Source organism: Somniosus microcephalus, chromosome 21, assembly GCF_052327205.1.
Source record: "Somniosus microcephalus isolate GS21.2 chromosome 21, FLI_Smic_1.0, whole genome shotgun sequence".
In the NCBI taxonomy this organism is placed as follows: domain Eukaryota; kingdom Metazoa; phylum Chordata; class Chondrichthyes; order Squaliformes; family Somniosidae; genus Somniosus; species Somniosus microcephalus.
Window position 1 is genome coordinate 14,477,735 of NC_141007.1, and position 23,963 is coordinate 14,501,697.

At 49.0% G+C, this 23,963-nt stretch overlaps 1 protein-coding gene across 1 annotated transcript in view; it reads left to right on the forward strand.

The window, feature by feature from the left end:
• LOC147102611 (galanin receptor 2a-like) overlaps positions 1-23,963 on the forward strand; it is a 581,869-nt gene that overhangs the window by 52,971 nt on the left and 504,935 nt on the right. The window lies entirely within an intron of this gene.

The following is a 23,963-nucleotide window of genomic DNA, read 5'->3' on the forward strand; positions in this document are numbered from 1 at the left end:
AGTTTGTGGAGTTTGGGAGTTGAGAGTAGTTTGTGGAGTTTGGGAGCTAAGAGCAGTATTTCCAGTTTGGGAGTTGAGAGCAGTTTGTGGGGTTTGGGTGTTGAGAGCAGTTTGTGGAGTTTGGGAGTTGAGAGCAGTTTGTGGAGTTTGGGAGTTGAGAGCAGTTTGTGGAGTTTGGGAGTTGAGAGCAGTTTGTGAGTTGGGAGCAGTTTGTGGAGTTTGGGAGTTGAGAGCAGTTTGTGGAGTATGGGGGTTGAGAGCAGTTTGTGGAGTTTGGCAGTTGAGAGCAGTTTGTGGAGTTTGGGAGTTGAGAGCAGTTTGTGGAGTTTGGGAGTTGAGAGCAGTTTGTGCAGTTTGGGAGTTGAGAGCAGTTTGTGGAGTTTGGGAGTTGAGAGCAGTTTGTGGAGTTTGGGAGTTGAGAGCAATTTGTAGAGTTTGGGGGCTGAGAAGAGTTTGTGGAGTTTGGGAGTTGAGGGCAGTTTGTGAAGTTTGGGAGTTGAGAGCAGTTTGTGGAGTTTGGGAGTTGAGAGCTGTTTGTGGAGTTTGGGAGTTGAGAGCAGCTTGTGGAGTTTTGGGAGTTGAGAGCAGTTTGTGGAATTTGGGAGTTGAGAGCAGTTTGTGAAGTTTGGGACTTGAGAGCAGTTTGTGGAGAGTTTGGGAGTTGCGAGCAGTTTGTTCTTTTTGGCAGTTGAGAGTAGTTTGTGGAGTTTGGGAGTTGAGAGCAGTATTTCCAGTTTGGGAGTTGAGAGCAGTTTGTGGGGTTTGGGTGTTGAGAGCAGTTTGTGGAGTTTGGGAGTTGAGAGCAGATTGTGGAGTTTGGGAGTTGAGAGCAGTTTGTGGAGTTTGGGAGTTGAGAGCAGTTTGTGAGTTGGGAGCAGTTTGTGGAGTTTGGGAGTTGAGAGCAGTTTGTGGAGTATGGGGGTTGAGGGCAGTTTGTGGAGTTTGGGAGTTGAGAGCAGTATGTGGAGTTTGGGAGTTGAGAGCAGTTTGTGGAGTTTGGGGGTTGAGAGCAGTTTGTGGAGTTTGGGAGTTGAGAGCAGTTTGTGGAGTTTGGGGGTTGAGAGCAGTTTGTGGTGTTTCGGAGTTGAGAGCAGTTTGTGGAGTTTGGGCGTTGAGAGCAGGTTGTGGAGTTTGGGAGTTGAGAGCAGTTTGTGGTGTTTGGGAGTTGATCGCAGTTTGTGGAGTTTGGGAGTTGAGAGCAGTTGTGGAGTTTGGGAGTTGAGAGCAGTTTGTGGAGTTTGGGAGTTGAGATCAGTTTGTGGAGTTTGGCAGTCGAGGGCAGTTGGTGGAGTTTGGGAGTCGAGAGCAGTTTGTGGAGTTTGGGAGTCGAGAGCAGTTTCTGGAGTGTGGGAGTCGAGAGCAGTTGTGGAGTTTGGGAGTTGAGAGCAGTTTGTGGAGTTTGAGAGTTGAGAGCAGTTTGTGGAGTTTGGGAGTTGAGAGCAGTTTGTGGGGTTTGGGAGTTGAGATCAGTTTGTGGAGTTTGGCAGTCGAGGGCAGTTGGTGGAGTTTGGGAGTCGAGAGCAGTTTGTGGAGTTTGGGAGTCGAGAGCAGTTTCTGGAGTGTGGGAGTCGAGAGCAGTTGTGGAGTTTGGGAGTTGAGAGCAGTCTGTGGAGTTTCGGGGTTGAGAGCAGTTTGTGGAGTTTGTGGTTTGCGAGCAGTTTGTGGAGTTTGGGAGTTGGGAGCAGTTTGTGGAGTTTGGGAGTTGAGAGCAGTTTGTGGAGTTTGGGAGTTGAGAGTAGTTTGTGGAGTTTGGGAGCTAAGAGCAGTATTTCCAGTTTGGGAGTTGAGAGCAGTTTGTGGGGTTTGGGTGTTGAGAGCAGTTTGTGGAGTTTGGGAGTTGAGAGCAGTTTGTGGAGTTTGGGAGTTGAGAGCAGTTTGTGGAGTTTGGGAGTTGAGAGCAGTTTGTGAGTTGGGAGCAGTTTGTGGAGTTTGGGAGTTGAGAGCAGTTTGTGGAGTATGGGGGTTGAGAGCAGTTTGTGGAGTTTGGCAGTTGAGAGCAGTTTGTGGAGTTTGGGAGTTGAGAGCAGTTTGTGGAGTTTGGGAGTTGAGAGCAGTTTGTGGGGTTTGGGAGTTGAGATCAGTTTGTGGAGTTTGGCAGTCGAGGGCAGTTGGTGGAGTTTGGGAGTCGAGAGCAGTTTGTGGAGTTTGGGAGTCGAGAGCAGTTTCTGGAGTGTGGGAGTCGAGAGCAGTTGTGGAGTTTGGGAGTTGAGAGCAGTTTGTGGAGTTTGGGAGTTGAGAGCAGTTTGTGGGGTTTGGGAGTTGAGATCAGTTTGTGGAGTTTGGCAGTCGAGGGCAGTTGGTGGAGTTTGGGAGTCGAGAGCAGTTTGTGGAGTTTGGGAGTCGAGAGCAGTTTCTGGAGTGTGGGAGTCGAGAGCAGTTGTGGAGTTTGGGAGTTGAGAGCAGTCTGTGGAGTTTCGGGGTTGAGAGCAGTTTGTGGAGTTTGTGGTTTGCGAGCAGTTTGTGGAGTTTGGGAGTTGGGAGCAGTTTGTGGAGTTTGGGAGTTGAGAGCAGTTTGTGGAGTTTGGGAGTTGAGAGTAGTTTGTGGAGTTTGGGAGCTAAGAGCAGTATTTCCAGTTTGGGAGTTGAGAGCAGTTTGTGGGGTTTGGGTGTTGAGAGCAGTTTGTGGAGTTTGGGAGTTGAGAGCAGTTTGTGGAGTTTGGGAGTTGAGAGCAGTTTGTGGAGTTTGGGAGTTGAGAGCAGTTTGTGAGTTGGGAGCAGTTTGTGGAGTTTGGGAGTTGAGAGCAGTTTGTGGAGTATGGGGGTTGAGAGCAGTTTGTGGAGTTTGGCAGTTGAGAGCAGTTTGTGGAGTTTGGGAGTTGAGAGCAGTTTGTGGAGTTTGGGAGTTGAGAGCAGTTTGTGCAGTTTGGGAGTTGAGAGCAGTTTGTGGAGTTTGGGAGTTGAGAGCAGTTTGTGGAGTTTGGGAGTTGAGAGCAATTTGTAGAGTTTGGGGGTTGAGAGGAGTTTGTGGAGTTTGGGAGTTGAGGGCAGTTTGTGGAGTTTGGGAGTTGAGAGCAGTTTGTGGAGTTTGGGAGTTGAGAGCAGTTTGTGGAGTTTGGGAGTTGAGAGCAGCTTGTGGAGTTTTGGGAGTTGAGAGCAGTTTGTTCTTTTTGGCAGTTGAGAGTAGTTTGTGGAGTTTGGGAGTTGAGAGCAGTATTTCCAGTTTGGGAGTTGAGAGCAGTTTGTGGGGTTTGGGTGTTGAGAGCAGTTTGTGGAGTTTGGGAGTTGATAGCAGTTTGTGGAGTTTGGGAGTTGAGAGCAGTTTGTGGAGTTTGGGAGTTGAGAGCAGTTTGTGGAGTATGGGGGTTGAGGGCAGTTTGTGGAGTTTGGGAGTTGAGAGCAGTATGTGGAGTTTGGGAGTTGAGAGCAGTTTGTGGAGTTTGGGGGTTGAGAGCAGTTTGTGGAGTTTGGGAGTTGAGAGCAGTTTGTGGAGTTTGGGGGTTGAGAGCAGTTTGTGGTGTTTGGGAGTTGAGAGCAGTTTGTGGAGTTTGGGCGTTGAGAGCAGGTTGTGGAGTTTGGGAGTTGAGAGCAGTTTGTGGAGATTGGGAGTTGAGAGCAGTTTGTGCAGTTTGGGAGTTGAGAGCAGTTTGTGGAGTTTGGGAGTTGAGAGCAGTTTGTGGAGTTTGGGAGTTGAGAGCAATTTGTAGAGTTTGGGGGTTGAGAGGAGTTTGTGGAGTTTGGGAGTTGAGGGCAGTTTGTGGAGTTTGGGAGTTGAGAGCAGTTTGTGGAGTTTGGGAGTTGAGAGCAGTTTGTGGAGTTTGGGAGTTGAGAGCAGCTTGTGGAGTTTTGGGAGTTGAGAGCAGTTTGTGGAATTTGGGAGTTGAGAGCAGTTTGTGGAGTTTGGGACTTGAGAGCAGTTTGTGGAGAGTTTGGGAGTTGCGAGCAGTTTGTTCTTTTTGGCAGTTGAGAGTAGTTTGTGGAGTTTGGGAGTTGAGAGCAGTATTTCCAGTTTGGGAGTTGAGAGCAGTTTGTGGGGTTTGGGTGTTGAGAGCAGTTTGTGGAGTTTGGGAGTTGAGAGCAGTTTGTGGAGTTTGGGAGTTGAGAGCAGTTTGTGGAGTTTGGGAGTTGAGAGCAGTTTGTGAGTTGGGAGCAGTTTGTGGAGTTTGGGAGTTGAGAGCAGTTTGTGGAGTATGGGGGTTGAGGGCAGTTTGTGGAGTTTGGGAGTTGAGAGCAGTATGTGGAGTTTGGGAGTTGAGAGCAGTTTGTGGAGTTTGGGAGTTGAGAGCAGCTTGTGGAGTTTTGGGAGTTGAGAGCAGTTTGTGGAATTTGGGAGTTGAGAGCAGTTTGTGGAGTTTGGGACTTGAGAGCAGTTTGTGGAGAGTTTGGGAGTTGCGAGCAGTTTGTTCTTTTTGGCAGTTGAGAGTAGTTTGTGGAGTTTGGGAGTTGAGAGCAGTATTTCCAGTTTGGGAGTTGAGAGCAGTTTGTGGGGTTTGGGTGTTGAGAGCAGTTTGTGGAGTTTGGGAGTTGAGAGCAGTTTGTGGAGTTTGGGAGTTGAGAGCAGTTTGTGGAGTTTGGGAGTTGAGAGCAGTTTGTGAGTTGGGAGCAGTTTGTGGAGTTTGGGAGTTGAGAGCAGTTTGTGGAGTATGGGGGTTGAGGGCAGTTTGTGGAGTTTGGGAGTTGAGAGCAGTATGTGGAGTTTGGGAGTTGAGAGCAGTTTGTGGAGTTTGGGGGTTGAGAGCAGTTTGTGGTGTTTGGGAGTTGAGAGCAGTTTGTGGAGTTTGGGCGTTGAGAGCAGGTTGTGGAGTTTGGGAGTTGAGAGCAGTTTGTGGTGTTTGGGAGTTGAGAGCAGTTTGTGGAGTTTGGGAGTTGAGGGCAGTTTGTGGAGTTTGGGGGTTGAGAGCAGTTTGTGAAGTATGGGGGTTGATCGCAGTTTGTGGAGTTTGGGAGTTGAGAGCAATTGTGGAGTTTGGGAGTGGAGAGCAGTTTGTGGAGTTTGGTAGTTGAGATCAGTTTGTGGAGTTTGGCAGTCGAGGGCAGTTGGTGGAGTTTGGGAGTCGAGAGCAGTTTGTGGAGTTTGGGAGTCGAGAGCAGTTTCTGGATTGTTGGAGTCGAGAGCAGTTGTGGAGTTTGGGAGTTGAGAGCAGTTTGTGGAGTTTGAGAGTTGAGAGCAGTTTGTGGAGTTTGGGAGTTGAGAGCAGTTTGTGGGATTTGGGAGTTGAGATCAGTTTGTGGAGTTTGGCAGTCGAGGGCAGTTGGTGGAGTTTGGGAGTCGAGGGCAGTTTGTGGAGTTTGGGAGTCGAGAGCAGTTTCTGGAGTGTGGGAGTCGAGAGCAGTTGTGGAGTTTGGGAGTTGAGAGCAGTTTGTGGAGTTTCGGGGTTGAGAGCAGTTTGTGGAGTTTGGGAGTTGAGAGCAGTTTGTGGGGTTTGGGAGTTGAGATCAGTTTGTGGAGTTTGGCAGTCGAGGGCAGTTGGTGGAGTTTGGGAGTCGAGAGCAGTTTGTGGAGTTTGGGAGTCGAGAGCAGTTTCTGGAGTGTTGGAGTCGAGAGCAGTTGTGGAGTTTGGGAGTTGAGAGCAGTTTGTGGAGTTTGAGAGTTGAGAGCAGTTTGTGGAGTTTGGGAGTTGAGAGCAGTTTGTGGGGTTTGGGAGTTGAGATCAGTTTGTGGAGTTTGGCAGTCGAGGGCAGTTGGTGGAGTTTGGGAGTCGAGAGCAGTTTGTGGAGTTTGGGAGTCGAGAGCAGTTTCTGGAGTGTGGGAGTCGAGAGCAGTTGTGGAGTTTGGGAGTTGAGAGCAGTCTGTGGAGTTTCGGGGTTGAGAGCAGTTTGTGGAGTTTGTGGTTTGCGAGCAGTTTGTGGAGTTTGGGAGTTGGGAGCAGTTTGTGGAGTTTGGGAGTTGAGAGCAGTTTGTGGAGTTTGGGAGTTGAGAGTAGTTTGTGGAGTTTGGGAGCTAAGAGCAGTATTTCCAGTTTGGGAGTTGAGAGCAGTTTGTGGGGTTTGGGTGTTGAGAGCAGTTTGTGGAGTTTGGGAGTTGAGAGCAGTTTGTGGAGTTTGGGAGTTGAGAGCAGTTTGTGGAGTTTGGGAGTTGAGAGCAGTTTGTGAGTTGGGAGCAGTTTGTGGAGTTTGGGAGTTAAGAGCAGTTTGTGGAGTATGGGGGTTGAGAGCAGTTTGTGGAGTTTGGCAGTTGAGAGCAGTTTGTGGAGTTTGGGAGTTGAGAGCAGTTTGTGGAGTTTGGGAGTTGAGAGCAGTTTGTGCAGTTTGGGAGTTGAGAGCAGTTTGTGGAGTTTGGGAGTTGAGAGCAGTTTGTGGAGTTTGGGAGTTGAGAGCAATTTGTAGAGTTTGGGGGTTGAGAGGAGTTTGTGGAGTTTGGGAGTTGAGGGCAGTTTGTGGAGTTTGGGAGTTGAGAGCAGTTTGTGGAGTTTGGGAGTTGAGAGCAGTTTGTGGAGTTTGGGAGTTGAGAGCAGCTTGTGGAGTTTTGGGAGTTGAGAGCAGTTTGTGGAATTTGGGAGTTGAGAGCAGTTTGTGGAGTTTGGGACTTGAGAGCAGTTTGTGGAGAGTTTGGGAGTTGCGAGCAGTTTGTTCTTTTTGGCAGTTGAGAGTAGTTTGTGGAGTTTGGGAGTTGAGAGCAGTATTTCCAGTTTGGGAGTTGAGAGCAGTTTGTGGGGTTTGGGTGTTGAGAGCAGTTTGTGGAGTTTGGGAGTTGAGAGCAGTTTGTGGAGTTTGGGAGTTGAGAGCAGTTTGTGGAGTTTGGGAGTTGAGAGCAGTTTGTGAGTTGGGAGCAGTTTGTGGAGTTTGGGAGTTGAGAGCAGTTTGTGGAGTATGGGGGTTGAGGGCAGTTTGTGGAGTTTGGGAGTTGAGAGCAGTATGTGGAGTTTGGGAGTTGAGAGCAGTTTGTGGAGTTTGGGGGTTGAGAGCAGTTTGTGGAGTTTGGGAGTTGAGAGCAGTTTGTGGAGTTTGGGGGTTGAGAGCAGTTTGTGGTGTTTGGGAGTTGAGAGCAGTTTGTGGAGTTTGGGCGTTGAGAGCAGGTTGTGGAGTTTGGGAGTTGAGAGCAGTTTGTGGTGTTTGGGAGTTGAGAGCAGTTTGTGGAGTTTGGGAGTCGAGAGCAGTTGTGGAGTTTGGGAGTTGAGAGCAGTTTGTGGAGTTTGGGAGTTGAGATCAGTTTGTGGAGTTTGGCAGTCGAGGGCAGTTGGTGGAGTTTGGGAGTCGAGAGCAGTTTGTGGAGTTTGGGAGTCGAGAGCAGTTTCTGGAGTGTTGGAGTCGAGAGCAGTTGTGGAGTTTGGGAGTTGAGAGCAGTTTGTGGAGTTTGAGAGTTGAGAGCAGTTTGTGGAGTTTGGGAGTTGAGAGCAGTTTGTGGGGTTTGGGAGTTGAGATCAGTTTGTGGAGTTTGGCAGTCGAGGGCAGTTGGTGGAGTTTGGGAGTCGAGAGCAGTTTGTGGAGTTTGGGAGTCGAGAGCAGTTTCTGGAGTGTGGGAGTCGAGAGCAGTTGTGGAGTTTGGGAGTTGAGAGCAGTCTGTGGAGTTTCGGGGTTGAGAGCAGTTTGTGGAGTTTGTGGTTTGCGAGCAGTTTGTGGAGTTTGGGAGTTGGGAGCAGTTTGTGGAGTTTGGGAGTTGAGAGCAGTTTGTGGAGTTTGGGAGTTGAGAGTAGTTTGTGGAGTTTGGGAGCTAAGAGCAGTATTTCCAGTTTGGGAGTTGAGAGCAGTTTGTGGAGTTTGGGAGTTGAGAGCAGTTTGTGGAGTTTGGGAGTTGAGAGCAGTTTGTGAGTTGGGAGCAGTTTGTGGAGTTTGGGAGTTGAGAGCAGTTTGTGGAGTATGGGGGTTGAGAGCAGTTTGTGGAGTTTGGCAGTTGAGAGCAGTTTGTGGAGTTTGGGAGTTGAGAGCAGTTTGTGGAGTTTGGGAGTTGAGAGCAGTTTGTGCAGTTTGGGAGTTGAGAGCAGTTTGTGGAGTTTGGGAGTTGAGAGCAGTTTGTGGAGTTTGGGAGTTGAGAGCAATTTGTAGAGTTTGGGGGTTGAGAGGAGTTTGTGGAGTTTGGGAGTTGAGGGCAGTTTGTGGAGTTTGGGAGTTGAGAGCAGTTTGTGGAGTTTGGGAGTTGAGAGCAGTTTGTGGAGTTTGGGAGTTGAGAGCAGCTTGTGGAGTTTTGGGAGTTGAGAGCAGTTTGTGGAATTTGGGAGTTGAGAGCAGTTTGTGGAGTTTGGGACTTGAGAGCAGTTTGTGGAGAGTTTGGGAGTTGCGAGCAGTTTGTTCTTTTTGGCAGTTGAGAGTAGTTTGTGGAGTTTGGGAGTTGAGAGCAGTATTTCCAGTTTGGGAGTTGAGAGCAGTTTGTGGGGTTTGGGTGTTGAGAGCAGTTTGTGGAGTTTGGGAGTTGAGAGCAGTTTGTGGAGTTTGGGAGTTGAGAGCAGTTTGTGGAGTTTGGGAGTTGAGAGCAGTTTGTGAGTTGGGAGCAGTTTGTGGAGTTTGGGAGTTGAGAGCAGTTTGTGGAGTATGGGGGTTGAGGGCAGTTTGTGGAGTTTGGGAGTTGAGAGCAGTATGTGGAGTTTGGGAGTTGAGAGCAGTTTGTGGAGTTTGGGGGTTGAGAGCAGTTTGTGGAGTTTGGGAGTTGAGAGCAGTTTGTGGAGTTTGGGGGTTGAGAGCAGTTTGTGGTGTTTGGGAGTTGAGAGCAGTTTGTGGAGTTTGGGCGTTGAGAGCAGGTTGTGGAGTTTGGGAGTTGAGAGCAGTTTGTGGTGTTTGGGAGTTGAGAGCAGTTTGTGGAGTTTGGGAGTCGAGAGCAGTTGTGGAGTTTGGGAGTTGAGAGCAGTTTGTGGAGTTTGGGAGTTGAGATCAGTTTGTGGAGTTTGGCAGTCGAGGGCAGTTGGTGGAGTTTGGGAGTCGAGAGCAGTTTGTGGAGTTTGGGAGTCGAGAGCAGTTTCTGGAGTGTGGGAGTCGAGAGCAGTTGTGGAGTTTGGGAGTTGAGAGCAGTTTGTGGAGTTTCGGGGTTGAGAGCAGTTTGTGGAGTTTGTGGTTTGCGAGCAGTTTGTGGAGTTTGGGAGTTGGGAGCAGTTTGTGGAGTTTGGGAGTTGAGAGCAGTTTGTGGAGTTTGGGAGTTGAGAGTAGTTTGTGGAGTTTGGGAGCTAAGAGCAGTATTTCCAGTTTGGGAGTTGAGAGCAGTTTGTGGGGTTTGGGTGTTGAGAGCAGTTTGTGGAGTTTGGGAGTTGAGAGCAGTTTGTGGAGTTTGGGAGTTGAGAGCAGTTTGTGGAGTTTGGGAGTTGAGAGCAGTTTGTGAGTTGGGAGCAGTTTGTGGAGTTTGGGAGTTGAGAGCAGTTTGTGGAGTATGGCTGTTGAGAGCAGTTTGTGGAGTTTGGCAGTTGAGAGCAGTTTGTGGAGTTTGGGAGTTGAGAGCAGTTTGTGGAGTTTGGGAGTTGAGAGCAGTTTGTGCAGTTTGGGAGTTGAGAGCAATTTGTAGAGTTTGGGGGTTGAGAGGAGTTTGTGGAGTTTGGGAGTTGAGGGCAGTTTGTGGAGTTTGGGAGTTGAGAGCAGTTTGTGGAGTTTGGGAGTTGAGAGCAGTTTGTGGAGTTTGGGAGTTGAGAGCAGTTTGTGGAGTTTGGGAGTTGAGAGCAGTTTGTGGAGTATGGGGGTTGAGGGCAGTTTGTGGAGTTTGGGACTTGAGAGCAGTTTGTGGAGAGTTTGGGAGTTGCGAGCAGTTTGTTCTTTTTGGCAGTTGAGAGTAGTTTGTGGAGTTTGGGAGTTGAGAGCAGTATTTCCAGTTTGGGAGTTGAGAGCAGTTTGTGGGGTTTGGGTGTTGAGAGCAGTTTGTGGAGTTTGGGAGTTGAGAGCAGTTTGTGGAGTTTGGGAGTTGAGAGCAGTATTTCCAGTTTGGGAGTTGAGAGCAGTTTGTGGGGTTTGGGTGTTGAGAGCAGTTTGTGGAGTTTGGGAGTTGAGAGCAGTTTGTGGAGTTTGGGAGTTGAGAGCAGTTTGTGGAGTTTGGGAGTTGAGAGCAGTTTGTGGAGTATGGGGGTTGAGGGCAGTTTGTGGAGTTTGGGAGTTGAGAGCAGTTTGTGGAGTTTGGGGGTTGAGAGCAGTTTGTGGTGTTTGGGAGTTGAGAGCAGTTTGTGGAGTTTGGGCGTTGAGAGCAGGTTGTGGAGTTTGGGAGTTGAGAGCAGTTTGTGGTGTTTGGGAGTTGAGAGCAGTTTGTGGTGTTTGGGAGTTGAGGGCAGTTTGTGGAGTTTGGGGGTTGAGAGCAGTTTGTGGTGTTTGGGAGTTGAGAGCAGTTTGTGGAGTTTGGGAGTTGAGAGCACTTTGTGGAGTTTGGGAGTTGAGAGCAGTTTGTGGAGTTTGGGAGTTGAGAGCAGTTTGTGGAGTTTGGGAGTTGAGAGCAGTTTGTGGAGTTTGGGAGTTGAGAGCAGTTTGTGGAGTTTGGGAGTTGAGAGCAGTTTGTGGTGTTTGGGAGTTGAGAGCAGTTTGTGGAGTTTGGGAGTTGAGAGCAGTTTGTGGAGTTTGGGAGTTGAGAGCAGTTTGTGGAGTTTGGGAGTTGAGAGCAGTTTGTGGTGTTTGGGAGTTGAGAGCAGTTTATGGAGTTTGGGAGTTGAGAGCAGTTTGTGGAGTTTGGGAGTTGAGAGCAGTTTGTGGTGTTTGGGGGTTGAGAGCAGTTTGTGAAGTATGGGGGTTGATCGCAGTTTGTGGAGTTTGGGAGTTGAGAGCAGTTGTGGAGTTTGGGAGTTGAGAGCAGTTTGTGGAGTTTGGGAGTTGAGAGCAGTTGTGGAGTTTGGGAGTTGAGAGCAGTTTGTGGAGTTTCGGGGTTGAGAGCAGTTTGTGGAGTTTGTGGTTTGCGAGCAGTTTGTGGAGTTTGGGAGTTGGGAGCAGTTTGTGGAGTTTGGGAGTTGAGAGCAGTTTGTGGAGTTTGGGAGTTGAGAGTAGTTTGTGGAGTTTGGGAGCTAAGAGCAGTATTTCCAGTTTGGGAGTTGAGAGCAGTTTGTGGGGTTTGGGTGTTGAGAGCAGTTTGTGGAGTTTGGGAGTTGAGAGCAGTTTGTGGAGTTTGGGAGTTGAGAGCAGTTTGTGGAGTTTGGGAGTTGAGAGCAGTTTGTGAGTTGGGAGCAGTTTGTGGAGTTTGGGAGTTGAGAGCAGTTTGTGGAGTATGGGTGTTGAGAGCAGTTTGTGGAGTTTGGCAGTTGAGAGCAGTTTGTGGAGTTTGGGAGTTGAGAGCAGTTTGTGGAGTTTGGGAGTTGAGAGCAGTTTGTGCAGTTTGGGAGTTGAGAGCAATTTGTAGAGTTTGGGGGTTGAGAGGAGTTTGTGGAGTTTGGGAGTTGAGGGCAGTTTGTGGAGTTTGGGAGTTGAGAGCAGTTTGTGGAGTTTGGGAGTTGAGAGCAGTTTGTGGAGTTTGGGAGTTGAGAGCAGTTTGTGGAGTTTGGGAGTTGAGAGCAGTTTGTGGAGTATGGGGGTTGAGGGCAGTTTGTGGAGTTTGGGACTTGAGAGCAGTTTGTGGAGAGTTTGGGAGTTGCGAGCAGTTTGTTCTTTTTGGCAGTTGAGAGTAGTTTGTGGAGTTTGGGAGTTGAGAGCAGTATTTCCAGTTTGGGAGTTGAGAGCAGTTTGTGGGGTTTGGGTGTTGAGAGCAGTTTGTGGAGTTTGGGAGTTGAGAGCAGTTTGTGGAGTTTGGGAGTTGAGAGCAGTATTTCCATTTTGGGAGTTGAGAGCAGTTTGTGGGGTTTGGGTGTTGAGAGCAGTTTGTGGAGTTTGGGAGTTGAGAGCAGTTTGTGGAGTTTGGGAGTTGAGAGCAGTTTGTGGAGTTTGGGAGTTGAGAGCAGTTTGTGGAGTATGGGGGTTGAGGGCAGTTTGTGGAGTTTGGGAGTTGAGAGCAGTTTGTGGAGTTTGGGGGTTGAGAGCAGTTTGTGGTGTTTGGGAGTTGAGAGCAGTTTGTGGAGTTTGGGCGTTGAGAGCAGGTTGTGGAGTTTGGGAGTTGAGAGCAGTTTGTGGTGTTTGGGAGTTGAGAGCAGTTTGTGGTGTTTGGGAGTTGAGGGCAGTTTGTGGAGTTTGGGGGTTGAGAGCAGTTTGTGGTGTTTGGGAGTTGAGAGCAGTTTGTGGAGTTTGGGAGTTGAGAGCACTTTGTGGAGTTTGGGAGTTGAGAGCAGTTTGTGGAGTTTGGGAGTTGAGAGCAGTTTGTGGAGTTTGGGAGTTGAGAGCAGTTTGTGGAGTTTGGGAGTTGAGAGCAGTTTGTGGAGTTTGGGAGTTGAGAGCAGTTTGTGGTGTTTGGGAGTTGAGAGCAGTTTGTGGAGTTTGGGAGTTGAGAGCAGTTTGTGGAGTTTGGGAGTTGAGAGCAGTTTGTGGAGTTTGGGAGTTGAGAGCAGTTTGTGGTGTTTGGGAGTTGAGAGCAGTTTATGGAGTTTGGGAGTTGAGAGCAGTTTGTGGAGTTTGGGAGTTGAGAGCAGTTTGTGGTGTTTGGGGGTTGAGAGCAGTTTGTGAAGTATGGGGGTTGATCGCAGTTTGTGGAGTTTGGGAGTTGAGTGCAGTTGTGGAGTTTGGGAGTTGAGAGCAGTTTGTGGAGTTTGGGAGTTGAGAGCACTTTGTGGAGTTTGGGAGTTGAGAGCAGTTTGTGGAGTTTGGGAGTTGAGAGCAGTTTGTGGAGTTTGGGAGTTGAGAGTAGTTTGTGGAGTTTGGGAGTTGAGAGCAGTTTGTGGTGTTTGGGAGTTGAGAGCAGTTTGTGGAGTTTGGGAGTTGAGAGCAGTTTGTGGAGTTTGGGAGTTCAGAGCAGTTTGTGGAGTTTGGGAGTTGAGAGCAGTTTGTGGAGTTTGGGAGTTGAGAGCAGTTTGTGGTGTTTGGGAGTTGAGAGCAGTTTATGGAGTTTGGGAGTTGAGAGCAGTTTGTGAGTTTGGGAGTTGAGAGCAGTTTGTGGAGTTTGGGGGTTGAGAGCAGTTTGTGAAGTATGGGGGTTGATCGCAATTTGTGGAGTTTGGGAGTTGAGAGCAGTTGTGGAGTTTGGGAGTTGAGAGCAGTTTGTGGAGTTTGGGAGTTGAGAGCACTTTGTGGAGTTTGGGAGTTGAGAGCAGTTTGTGGAGTTTGGGAGTTGAGAGCAGTTTGTGGAGTTTGGGAGTTGAGAGCAGTTTGTGAGTTGGGAGCAGTTTGTGGAGTTTGGGAGTTGAGAGCAGTTTGTGGAGTATGGGGGTTGAGAGCAGTTTGTGGAGTTTGGCAGTTGAGAGCAGTTTGTGGAGTTTGGGAGTTGAGAGCAGTTTGTGGAGTTTGGGAGTTGAGAGCAGTTTGTGCAGTTTGGGAGTTGAGAGCAGTTTGTGGAGTTTGGGAGTTGAGAGCAGTTTGTGGAGTTTGGGAGTTGAGAGCAATTTGTAGAGTTTGGGGGTTGAGAGGAGTTTGTGGAGTTTGGGAGTTGAGGGCAGTTTGTGGAGTTTGGGAGTTGAGAGCAGTTTGTGGAGTTTGGGACTTGAGAGCAGTTTGTGGAGAGTTTGGGAGTTGCGAGCAGTTTGTTCTTTTTGGCAGTTGAGAGTAGTTTGTGGAGTTTGGGAGTTGAGAGCAGTATTTCCAGTTTGGGAGTTGAGAGCAGTTTGTGGGGTTTGGGTGTTGAGAGCAGTTTGTGGAGTTTGGGAGTTGAGAGCAGTTTGTGGAGTTTGGGAGTTGAGAGCAGTTTGTGGAGTTTGGGAGTTGAGAGCAGTTTGTGAGTTGGGAGCAGTTTGTGGAGTTTGGGAGTTGAGAGCAGTTTGTGGAGTATGGGGGTTGAGGGCAGTTTGTGGAGTTTGGGAGTTGAGAGCAGTATGTGGAGTTTGGGAGTTGAGAGCAGTTTGTGGAGTTTGGGGGTTGAGAGCAGTTTGTGGAGTTTGGGAGTTGAGAGCAGTTTGTGGAGTTTGGGGGTTGAGAGCAGTTTGTGGTGTTTGGGAGTTGAGAGCAGTTTGTGGAGTTTGGGCGTTGAGAGCAGGTTGTGGAGTTTGGGAGTTGAGAGCAGTTTGTGGTGTTTGGGAGTTGAGAGCAGTTTGTGGAGTTTGGGAGTCGAGAGCAGTTGTGGAGTTTGGGAGTTGAGAGCAGTTTGTGGAGTTTGGGAGTTGAGATCAGTTTGTGGAGTTTGGCAGTCGAGGGCAGTTGGTGGAGTTTGGGAGTCGAGAGCAGTTTGTGGAGTTTGGGAGTCGAGAGCAGTTTCTGGAGTGTTGGAGTCGAGAGCAGTTGTGGAGTTTGGGAGTTGAGAGCAGTTTGTGGAGTTTGAGAGTTGAGAGCAGTTTGTGGAGTTTGGGAGTTGAGAGCAGTTTGTGGGGTTTGGGAGTTGAGATCAGTTTGTGGAGTTTGGCAGTCGAGGGCAGTTGGTGGAGTTTGGGAGTCGAGAGCAGTTTGTGGAGTTTGGGAGTCGAGAGCAGTTTCTGGAGTGTGGGAGTCGAGAGCAGTTGTGGAGTTTGGGAGTTGAGAGCAGTCTGTGGAGTTTCGGGGTTGAGAGCAGTTTGTGGAGTTTGTGGTTTGCGAGCAGTTTGTGGAGTTTGGGAGTTGGGAGCAGTTTGTGGAGTTTGGGAGTTGAGAGCAGTTTGTGGAGTTTGGGAGTTGAGAGTAGTTTGTGGAGTTTGGGAGCTAAGAGCAGTATTTCCAGTTTGGGAGTTGAGAGCAGTTTGTGGGGTTTGGGTGTTGAGAGCAGTTTGTGGAGTTTGGGAGTTGAGAGCAGTTTGTGGAGTTTGGGAGTTGAGAGCAGTTTGTGGAGTTTGGGAGTTGAGAGCAGTTTGTGAGTTGGGAGCAGTTTGTGGAGTTTGGGAGTTGAGAGCAGTTTGTGGAGTATGGGGGTTGAGAGCAGTTTGTGGAGTTTGGCAGTTGAGAGCAGTTTGTGGAGTTTGGGAGTTGAGAGCAGTTTGTGGAGTTTGGGAGTTGAGAGCAGTTTGTGCAGTTTGGGAGTTGAGAGCAGTTTGTGGAGTTTGGGAGTTGAGAGCAGTTTGTGGAGTTTGGGAGTTGAGAGCAATTTGTAGAGTTTGGGGGTTGAGAGGAGTTTGTGGAGTTTGGGAGTTGAGGGCAGTTTGTGGAGTTTGGGAGTTGAGAGCAGTTTGTGGAGTTTGGGAGTTGAGAGCAGTTTGTGGAGTTTGGGAGTTGAGAGCAGCTTGTGGAGTTTTGGGAGTTGAGAGCAGTTTGTGGAATTTGGGAGTTGAGAGCAGTTTGTGGAGTTTGGGACTTGAGAGCAGTTTGTGGAGAGTTTGGGAGTTGCGAGCAGTTTGTTCTTTTTGGCAGTTGAGAGTAGTTTGTGGAGTTTGGGAGTTGAGAGCAGTATTTCCAGTTTGGGAGTTGAGAGCAGTTTGTGGGGTTTGGGTGTTGAGAGCAGTTTGTGGAGTTTGGGAGTTGAGAGCAGTTTGTGGAGTTTGGGAGTTGAGAGCAGTTTGTGGAGTTTGGGAGTTGAGAGCAGTTTGTGAGTTGGGAGCAGTTTGTGGAGTTTGGGAGTTGAGAGCAGTTTGTGGAGTATGGGGGTTGAGGGCAGTTTGTGGAGTTTGGGAGTTGAGAGCAGTATGTGGAGTTTGGGAGTTGAGAGCAGTTTGTGGAGTTTGGGGGTTGAGAGCAGTTTGTGGAGTTTGGGAGTTGAGAGCAGTTTGTGGAGTTTGGGGGTTGAGAGCAGTTTGTGGTGTTTGGGAGTTGAGAGCAGTTTGTGGAGTTTGGGCGTTGAGAGCAGGTTGTGGAGTTTGGGAGTTGAGAGCAGTTTGTGGTGTTTGGGAGTTGAGAGCAGTTTGTGGAGTTTGGGAGTCGAGAGCAGTTGTGGAGTTTGGGAGTTGAGAGCAGTTTGTGGAGTTTGGGAGTTGAGATCAGTTTGTGGAGTTTGGCAGTCGAGGGCAGTTGGTGGAGTTTGGGAGTCGAGAGCAGTTTGTGGAGTTTGGGAGTCGAGAGCAGTTTCTGGAGTGTGGGAGTCGAGAGCAGTTGTGGAGTTTGGGAGTTGAGAGCAGTTTGTGGAGTTTCGGGGTTGAGAGCAGTTTGTGGAGTTTGTGGTTTGCGAGCAGTTTGTGGAGTTTGGGAGTTGGGAGCAGTTTGTGGAGTTTGGGAGTTGAGAGCAGTTTGTGGAGTTTGGGAGTTGAGAGTAGTTTGTGGAGTTTGGGAGCTAAGAGCAGTATTTCCAGTTTGGGAGTTGAGAGCAGTTTGTGGGGTTTGGGTGTTGAGAGCAGTTTGTGGAGTTTGGGAGTTGAGAGCAGTTTGTGGAGTTTGGGAGTTGAGAGCAGTTTGTGGAGTTTCGGGGTTGAGAGCAGTTTGTGGAGTTTGTGGTTTGCGAGCAGTTTGTGGGGTTTGGGTGTTGAGAGCAGTTTGTGGAGTTTGGGAGTTGAGAGCAGTTTGTGGAGTTTGGGAGTTGAGAGCAGTTTGTGGAGTTTGGGAGTTGAGAGCAGTTTGTGAGTTGGGAGCAGTTTGTGGAGTTTGGGAGTTGAGAGCAGTTTGTGGAGTATGGCTGTTGAGAGCAGTTTGTGGAGTTTGGCAGTTGAGAGCAGTTTGTGGAGTTTGGGAGTTGAGAGCAGTTTGTGGAGTTTGGGAGTTGAGAGCAGTTTGTGCAGTTTGGGAGTTGAGAGCAATTTGTAGAGTTTGGGGGTTGAGAGGAGTTTGTGGAGTTTGGGAGTTGAGGGCAGTTTGTGGAGTTTGGGAGTTGAGAGCAGTTTGTGGAGTTTGGGAGTTGAGAGCAGTTTGTGGAGTTTGGGAGTTGAGAGCAGTTTGTGGAGTTTGGGAGTTGAGAGCAGTTTGTGGAGTATGGGGGTTGAGGGCAGTTTGTGGAGTTTGGGACTTGAGAGCAGTTTGTGGAGAGTTTGGGAGTTGCGAGCAGTTTGTTCTTTTTGGCAGTTGAGAGTAGTTTGTGGAGTTTGGGAGTTGAGAGCAGTATTTCCAGTTTGGGAGTTGAGAGCAGTTTGTGGGGTTTGGGTGTTGAGAGCAGTTTGTGGAGTTTGGGAGTTGAGAGCAGTATTTCCAGTTTGGGAGTTGAGAGCAGTTTGTGGAGTTTGGGAGTTGAGAGCAGTTTGTGGAGTATGGGGGTTGAGGGCAGTTTGTGGAGTTTGGGAGTTGAGAGCAGTTTGTGGAGTTTGGGGGTTGAGAGCAGTTTGTGGTGTTTGGGAGTTGAGAGCAGTTTGTGGAGTTTGGGCGTTGAGAGCAGGTTGTGGAGTTTGGGAGTTGAGAGCAGTTTGTGGTGTTTGGGAGTTGAGAGCAGTTTGTGGTGTTTGGGAGTTGAGGGCAGTTTGTGGAGTTTGGGGGTTGAGAGCAGTTTGTGGTGTTTGGGAGTTGAGAGCAGTTTGTGGAGTTTGGGAGTTGAGAGCACTTTGTGGAGTTTGGGAGTTGAGAGCAGTTTGTGGAGTTTGGGAGTTGAGAGCAGTTTGTGGAGTTTGGGAGTTGAGAGCAGTTTGTGGAGTTTGGGAGTTGAGAGCAGTTTGTGGAGTTTGGGAGTTGAGAGCAGTTTGTGGTGTTTGGGAGTTGAGAGCAGTTTGTGGAGTTTGGGAGTTGAGAGCAGTTTGTGGAGTTTGGGAGTTGAGAGCAGTTTGTGGAGTTTGGGAGTTGAGAGCAGTTTGTGGTGTTTGGGAGTTGAGAGCAGTTTATGGAGTTTGGGAGTTGAGAGCAGTTTGTGGAGTTTGGGAGTTGAGAGCAGTTTGTGGTGTTTGGGGGTTGAGAGCAGTTTGTGAAGTATGGGGGTTGATCGCAGTTTGTGGAGTTTGGGAGTTGAGAGCAGTTGTGGAGTTTGGGAGTTGAGAGCAGTTTGTGGAGTTTGGGAGTTGAGAGCAGTTGTGGAGTTTGGGAGTTGAGAGCAGTTTGTGGAGTTTCGGGGTTGAGAGCAGTTTGTGGAGTTTGTGGTTTGCGAGCAGTTTGTGGAGTTTGGGAGTTGGGAGCAGTTTGTGGAGTTTGGGAGTTGAGAGCAGTTTGTGGAGTTTGGGAGTTGAGAGTAGTTTGTGGAGTTTGGGAGCTAAGAGCAGTATTTCCAGTTTGGGAGTTGAGAGCAGTTTGTGGGGTTTGGGTGTTGAGAGCAGTTTGTGGAGTTTGGGAGTTGAGAGCAGTTTGTGGAGTTTGGGAGTTGAGAGCAGTTTGTGGAGTTTGGGAGTTGAGAGCAGTTTGTGAGTTGGGAGCAGTTTGTGGAGTTTGGGAGTTGAGAGCAGTTTGTGGAGTATGGGTGTTGAGAGCAGTTTGTGGAGTTTGGCAGTTGAGAGCAGTTTGTGGAGTTTGGGAGTTGAGAGCAGTTTGTGGAGTTTGGGAGTTGAGAGCAGTTTGTGCAGTTTGGGAGTTGAGAGCAATTTGTAGAGTTTGGGGGTTGAGAGGAGTTTGTGGAGTTTGGGAGTTGAGGGCAGTTTGTGGAGTTTGGGAGTTGAGAGCAGTTTGTGGAGTTTGGGAGTTGAGAGCAGTTTGTGGAGTTTGGGAGTTGAGAGCAGTTTGTGGAGTTTGGGAGTTGAGAGCAGTTTGTGGAGTATGGGGGTTGAGGGCAGTTTGTGGAGTTTGGGACTTGAGAGCAGTTTGTGGAGAGTTTGGGAGTTGCGAGCAGTTTGTTCTTTTTGGCAGTTGAGAGTAGTTTGTGGAGTTTGGGAGTTGAGAGCAGTATTTCCAGTTTGGGAGTTGAGAGCAGTTTGTGGGGTTTGGGTGTTGAGAGCAGTTTGTGGAGTTTGGGAGTTGAGAGCAGTTTGTGGAGTTTGGGAGTTGAGAGCAGTATTTCCATTTTGGGAGTTGAGAGCAGTTTGTGGGGTTTGGGTGTTGAGAGCAGTTTGTGGAGTTTGGGAGTTGAGAGCAGTTTGTGGAGTTTGGGAGTTGAGAGCAGTTTGTGGAGTTTGGGAGTTGAGAGCAGTTTGTGGAGTATGGGGGTTGAGGGCAGTTTGTGGAGTTTGGGAGTTGAGAGCAGTTTGTGGAGTTTGGGGGTTGAGAGCAGTTTGTGGTGTTTGGGAGTTGAGAGCAGTTTGTGGAGTTTGGGCGTTGAGAGCAGGTTGTGGAGTTTGGGAGTTGAGAGCAGTTTGTGGTGTTTGGGAGTTGAGAGCAGTTTGTGGTGTTTGGGAGTTGAGGGCAGTTTGTGGAGTTTGGGGGTTGAGAGCAGTTTGTGGTGTTTGGGAGTTGAGAGCAGTTTGTGGAGTTTGGGAGTTGAGAGCACTTTGTGGAGTTTGGGAGTTGAGAGCAGTTTGTGGAGTTTGGGAGTTGAGAGCAGTTTGTGGAGTTTGGGAGTTGAGAGCAGTTTGTGGAGTTTGGGAGTTGAGAGCAGTTTGTGGAGTTTGGGAGTTGAGAGCAGTTTGTGGTGTTTGGGAGTTGAGAGCAGTTTGTGGAGTTTGGGAGTTGAGAGCAGTTTGTGGAGTTTGGGAGTTGAGAGCAGTTTGTGGAGTTTGGGAGTTGAGAGCAGTTTGTGGTGTTTGGGAGTTGAGAGCAGTTTATGGAGTTTGGGAGTTGAGAGCAGTTTGTGGAGTTTGGGAGTTGAGAGCAGTTTGTGGTGTTTGGGGGTTGAGAGCAGTTTGTGAAGTATGGGGGTTGATCGCAGTTTGTGGAGTTTGGGAGTTGAGTGCAGTTGTGGAGTTTGGGAGTTGAGAGCAGTTTGTGGAGTTTGGGAGTTGAGAGCACTTTGTGGAGTTTGGGAGTTGAGAGCAGTTTGTGGAGTTTGGGAGTTGAGAGCAGTTTGTGGAGTTTGGGAGTTGAGAGTAGTTTGTGGAGTTTGGGAGTTGAGAGCAGTTTGTGGTGTTTGGGAGTTGAGAGCAGTTTGTGGAGTTTGGGAGTTGAGAGCAGTTTGTGGAGTTTGGGAGTTCAGAGCAGTTTGTGGAGTTTGGGAGTTGAGAGCAGTTTGTGGAGTTTGGGAGTTGAGAGCAGTTTGTGGTGTTTGGGAGTTGAGAGCAGTTTATGGAGTTTGGGAGTTGAGAGCAGTTTGTGAGTTTGGGAGTTGAGAGCAGTTTGTGGAGTTTGGGGGTTGAGAGCAGTTTGTGAAGTATGGGGGTTGATCGCAATTTGTGGAGTTTGGGAGTTGAGAGCAGTTGTGGAGTTTGGGAGTTGAGAGCAGTTTGTGGAGTTTGGGAGTTGAGAGCACTTTGTGGAGTTTGGGAGTTGAGAGCAGTTTGTGGAGTTTGGGAGTTGAGAGCAGTTTGTGGAGTTTGGGAGTTGAGAGCAGTTTGTGAGTTGGGAGCAGTTTGTGGAGTTTGGGAGTTGAGAGCAGTTTGTGGAGTATGGGGGTTGAGAGCAGTTTGTGGAGTTTGGCAGTTGAGAGCAGTTTGTGGAGTTTGGGAGTTGAGAGCAGTTTGTGGAGTTTGGGAGTTGAGAGCAGTTTGTGCAGTTTGGGAGTTGAGAGCAGTTTGTGGAGTTTGGGAGTTGAGAGCAGTTTGTGGAGTTTGGGAGTTGAGAGCAATTTGTAGAGTTTGGGGGTTGAGAGGAGTTTGTGGAGTTTGGGAGTTGAGGGCAGTTTGTGGAGTTTGGGAGTTGAGAGCAGTTTGTGGAGTTTGGGAGTTGAGAGCAGTTTGTGGAGTTTGGGAGTTGAGAGCAGCTTGTGGAGTTTTGGGAGTTGAGAGCAGTTTGTGGAATTTGGGAGTTGAGAGCAGTTTGTGGAGTTTGGGACTTGAGAGCAGTTTGTGGAGAGTTTGGGAGTTGCGAGCAGTTTGTTCTTTTTGGCAGTTGAGAGTAGTTTGTGGAGTTTGGGAGTTGAGAGCAGTATTTCCAGTTTGGGAGTTGAGAGCAGTTTGTGGGGTTTGGGTGTTGAGAGCAGTTTGTGGAGTTTGGGAGTTGAGAGCAGTTTGTGGAGTTTGGGAGTTGAGAGCAGTTTGTGGAGTTTGGGAGTTGAGAGCAGTTTGTGAGTTGGGAGCAGTTTGTGGAGTTTGGGAGTTGAGAGCAGTTTGTGGAGTATGGGGGTTGAGGGCAGTTTGTGGAGTTTGGGAGTTGAGAGCAGTATGTGGAGTTTGGGAGTTGAGAGCAGTTTGTGGAGTTTGGGGGTTGAGAGCAGTTTGTGGAGTTTGGGAGTTGAGAGCAGTTTGTGGAGTTTGGGGGTTGAGAGCAGTTTGTGGTGTTTGGGAGTTGAGAGCAGTTTGTGGAGTTTGGGCGTTGAGAGCAGGTTGTGGAGTTTGGGAGTTGAGAGCAGTTTGTGGTGTTTGGGAGTTGAGAGCAGTTTGTGGAGTTTGGGAGTCGAGAGCAGTTGTGGAGTTTGGGAGTTGAGAGCAGTTTGTGGAGTATGGGGGTTGAGGGCAGTTTGTGGAGTTTGGGAGTTGAGAGCAGTATGTGGAGTTTGGGAGTTGAGAGCAGTTTGTGGAGTTTGGGAGTTGAGATCAGTTTGTGGAGTTTGGCAGTCGAGGGCAGTTGGTGGAGTTTGGGAGTCGAGAGCAGTTTGTGGAGTTTGGGAGTCGAGAGCAGTTTCTGGAGTGTGGGAGTCGAGAGCAGTTGTGGAGTTTGGGAGTTGAGAGCAGTTTGTGGAGTTTCGGGGTTGAGAGCAGTTTGTGGAGTTTGTGGTTTGCGAGCAGTTTGTGGAGTTTGGGAGTTGGGAGCAGTTTGTGGAGTTTGGGAGTTGAGAGCAGTTTGTGGAGTTTGGGAGTTGAGAGTAGTTTGTGGAGTTTGGGAGCTAAGAGCAGTATTTCCAGTTTGGGAGTTGAGAGCAGTTTGTGGGGTTTGGGTGTTGAGAGCAGTTTGTGGAGTTTGGGAGTTGAGAGCAGTTTGTGGAGTTTGGGAGTTGAGAGCAGTTTGTGGAGTTTGGGAGTTGAGAGCAGTTTGTGAGTTGGGAGCAGTTTGTGGAGTTTGGGAGTTGAGAGCAGTTTGTGGAGTATGGCTGTTGAGAGCAGTTTGTGGAGTTTGGCAGTTGAGAGCAGTTTGTGGAGTTTGGGAGTTGAGAGCAGTTTGTGGAGTTTGGGAGTTGAGAGCAGTTTGTGCAGTTTGGGAGTTGAGAGCAATTTGTAGAGTTTGGGGGTTGAGAGGAGTTTGTGGAGTTTGGGAGTTGAGGGCAGTTTGTGGAGTTTGGGAGTTGAGAGCAGTTTGTGGAGTTTGGGAGTTGAGAGCAGTTTGTGGAGTTTGGGAGTTGAGAGCAGTTTGTGGAGTTTGGGAGTTGAGAGCAGTTTGTGGAGTATGGGGGTTGAGGGCAGTTTGTGGAGTTTGGGACTTGAGAGCAGTTTGTGGAGAGTTTGGGAGTTGCGAGCAGTTTGTTCTTTTTGGCAGTTGAGAGTAGTTTGTGGAGTTTGGGAGTTGAGAGCAGTATTTCCAGTTTGGGAGTTGAGAGCAGTTTGTGGGGTTTGGGTGTTGAGAGCAGTTTGTGGAGTTTGGGAGTTGAGAGCAGTTTGTGGAGTTTGGGAGTTGAGAGCAGTTTGTGGTGTTTGGGGGTTGAGAGCAGTTTGTGAAGTATGGGGGTTGATCGCAGTTTGTGGAGTTTGGGAGTTGAGAGCAGTTGTGGAGTTTGGGAGTTGAGAGCAGTTTGTGGAGTTTGGGAGTTGAGAGCAGTTGTGGAGTTTGGGAGTTGAGAGCAGTTTGTGGAGTTTCGGGGTTGAGAGCAGTTTGTGGAGTTTGTGGTTTGCTAGCAGTTTGTGGAGTTTGGGAGTTGGGAGCAGTTTGTGGAGTTTGGGAGTTGAGAGCAGTTTGTGGAGTTTGGGAGTTGAGAGTAGTTTGTGGAGTTTGGGAGCTAAGAGCAGTATTTCCAGTTTGGGAGTTGAGAGCAGTTTGTGGGGTTTGGGTGTTGAGAGCAGTTTGTGGAGTTTGGGAGTTGAGAGCAGTTTGTGGAGTTTGGGAGTTGAGAGCAGTTTGTGGAGTTTGGGAGTTGAGAGCAGTTTGTGAGTTGGGAGCAGTTTGTGGAGTTTGGGAGTTGAGAGCAGTTTGTGGAGTATGGGTGTTGAGAGCAGTTTGTGGAGTTTGGCAGTTGAGAGCAGTTTGTGGAGTTTGGGAGTTGAGAGCAGTTTGTGGAGTTTGGGAGTTGAGAGCAGTTTGTGCAGTTTGGGAGTTGAGAGCAATTTGTAGAGTTTGGGGGTTGAGAGGAGTTTGTGGAGTTTGGGAGTTGAGGGCAGTTTGTGGAGTTTGGGAGTTGAGAGCAGTTTGTGGAGTTTGGGAGTTGAGAGCAGTTTGTGGAGTTTGGGAGTTGAGAGCAGTTTGTGGAGTTTGGGAGTTGAGAGCAGTTTGTGGAGTATGGGGGTTGAGGGCAGTTTGTGGAGTTTGGGACTTGAGAGCAGTTTGTGGAGAGTTTGGGAGTTGCGAGCAGTTTGTTCTTTTTGGCAGTTGAGAGTAGTTTGTGGAGTTTGGGAGTTGAGAGCAGTATTTCCAGTTTGGGAGTTGAGAGCAGTTTGTGGGGTTTGGGTGTTGAGAGCAGTTTGTGGAGTTTGGGAGTTGAGAGCAGTTTGTGGAGTTTGGGAGTTGAGAGCAGTATTTCCAGTTTGGGAGTTGAGAGCAGTTTGTGGGGTTTGGGTGTTGAGAGCAGTTTGTGGAGTTTGGGAGTTGAGAGCAGTTTGTGGAGTTTGGGAGTTGAGAGCAGTTTGTGGAGTTTGGGAGTTGAGAGCAGTTTGTGGAGTATGGGGGTTGAGGGCAGTTTGTGGAGTTTGGGAGTTGAGAGCAGTTTGTGGAGTTTGGGGGTTGAGAGCAGTTTGTGGTGTTTGGGAGTTGAGAGCAGTTTGTGGAGTTTGGGCGTTGAGAGCAGGTTGTGGAGTTTGGGAGTTGAGAGCAGTTTGTGGTGTTTGGGAGTTGAGAGCAGTTTGTGGTGTTTGGGAGTTGAGGGCAGTTTGTGGAGTTTGGGGGTTGAGAGCAGTTTGTGGTGTTTGGGAGTTGAGAGCAGTTTGTGGAGTTTGGGAGTTGAGAGCACTTTGTGGAGTTTGGGAGTTGAGAGCAGTTTGTGGAGTTTGGGAGTTGAGAGCAGTTTGTGGAGTTTGGGAGTTGAGAGCAGTTTGTGGAGTTTGGGAGTTGAGAGCAGTTTGTGGAGTTTGGGAGTTGAGAGCAGTTTGTGGTGTTTGGGAGTTGAGAGCAGTTTGTGGAGTTTGGGAGTTGAGAGCAGTTTGTGGAGTTTGGGAGTTGAGAGCAGTTTGTGGAGTTTGGGAGTTGAGAGCAGTTTGTGGTGTTTGGGAGTTGAGAGCAGTTTATGGAGTTTGGGAGTTGAGAGCAGTTTGTGGAGTTTGGGAGTTGAGAGCAGTTTGTGGTGTTTGGGGGTTGAGAGCAGTTTGTGAAGTATGGGGGTTGATCGCAGTTTGTGGAGTTTGGGAGTT